At 36.8% G+C, this 1,794-nt stretch overlaps 1 non-coding gene across 1 annotated transcript; it reads left to right on the forward strand.

Moving 5' to 3' along the window:
- Positions 1-518: 518 nt before the first annotated feature.
- On the forward strand, positions 519-633 carry LOC115872962. Its single transcript, XR_004048153.1, has one exon. It is a non-coding gene; the product is annotated as a small Cajal body-specific RNA 15 (non-coding RNA).
- The last annotated feature ends 1,161 nt before the right edge of the window (positions 634-1,794 follow it).

Raw genomic sequence — 1,794 nt, forward strand, 5'->3', positions numbered from 1 at the left:
TCCTCCCTAGTGTATCCACCCTTGAGACCCCAAAGGTGAAATATGTCCCCAGATACATCCAGTTTGGGGTGTCCTCGTTATTATAGGAAGACAGTTTGGAGACTACCTCTCCACCAGTCTTAGAGAGTGTCACCCTGTCTCCTTGAGTCTAAGGTGGCTTGGGGAAGACCACTTGAAAAGGTGTTCTTTGAGGGACACTTCCCCTCATTTGGTTGTTTTTACGTGCAGGAGCTGAGGGAGCTCCTGAGGGAGCAGAGCAGGGATCTGGAAAGATTTTAGTAATTTCCCAAATGCTTTAGCCTGCTACTCTCCTCTTAATAAATTCTACTTCTGCTCTCCACAATATACTAGCAAACAGAATGCAACAGCAAATCAAAGAGTGTGCACCATGATCAAGTGGAATTTATTCCAGGAATGTACGGATGGCTCAACATCAGAAATGAATCCATGAGAAGAAAGAAATGGTACAAAAATGATGATAGCAACAATTGTACAATCATGCTTGATATAAATGAACTATGGATTGTTATAACATCTACAGATCGCACTGCTTCTAGTCTCCTAAATTAAAAGGTAGGTAGAACAGGTCTTGTGAACGAAATAAATTCAAGACCTACATATCTACCAACAGCAAATATATATACATATATATAAATTGATGTATGTATGGATTGTGATAAGAGTTGTATGAGCCCCTAATAAAATGATCTAAATAAATAAAACAGGAACTGATACCAAGGGCTCAAATAGAATGTAAATGTTTAGAAAATGATGATGGCAACATATGTACAAATATGCTTGATACAATTGATGCATGGAATGTTGTAAGAGCTGTAAGAGCCCCTAATAAAATGATTTTTCACATTATATATATATATGCAGAGCTCCCAATAAAACAGAAGGGAAAAAAAGAAATGAATCAATGTCATACAGCCTATCAACCGGACAAAGGGAAAGACCCATATGATCATCTTAATGGACACGGAAGATGCATTTGATAAAATCTAACCCTCTTCTTGAGGAATCCCTACAGAAAGTTGGCATAGAAGATGAATTCCTCAATATGATTTAGGGCACATACCTGTATCAAAAGCCAACAGCCAACATTATACTTAATGGAGAAAGAGCTTTCTTCTTGAAATCAGGAATAAGACACTCTTACTGCTTCTATTCAATAATATATTAGAAGTCCTAGCCAGAACAATAAGTCAAGAAAAAAAATAAATTAAAATAAATGTTTAAAAAGCTTGGAAAAGAAAAAGTAATTTTCATATATCTTTACTATATTCACAGGATTAAATGACCCTATGAATAGAAAGCCCCAACGAGTTCATACCAAAAAAAAATCTGCAACTAAACAGAGGAATGTCACAAAGCTGTAGACTGCAAGTCCACAAAGGACAGTCACTTGGGGTTCTGTGCCCGCCAGCAATGAGAAACCTGGACAGAAAGGAGGGGAGTGGCTCCCCACAATCATGTCTGAGAGCGTTACATAGCTAGGAAAAATTCTGACTTCTATCATTTGAGGGATTTATATAATGAAAACTACAAAACACTGCTGAAAGAGATTAGTGAAGACTTAACGAAATAGAAGAACGTTCCATGCTCAGAAATTAGAATTAATATTGTCAAGATGTCGATACTAACCAAAGTGATCAATGGATTCCACACAAACCCCAATCAAAATGCTAACAGCCTTCATTACAGAAAAAGAAAAATCAATCCTCAACAGTATGTGGGATGACAAGAGGTCTAGAATAGCTAAAACAATGTTAAAAGAGAAGATCAAAATAG

This window comes from Echinops telfairi, unplaced genomic scaffold (genome assembly GCF_000313985.2).
Source record: "Echinops telfairi isolate 266 unplaced genomic scaffold, ASM31398v2 ScPeMD7_7458;HRSCAF=8496, whole genome shotgun sequence".
In the NCBI taxonomy this organism is placed as follows: domain Eukaryota; kingdom Metazoa; phylum Chordata; class Mammalia; order Afrosoricida; family Tenrecidae; genus Echinops; species Echinops telfairi.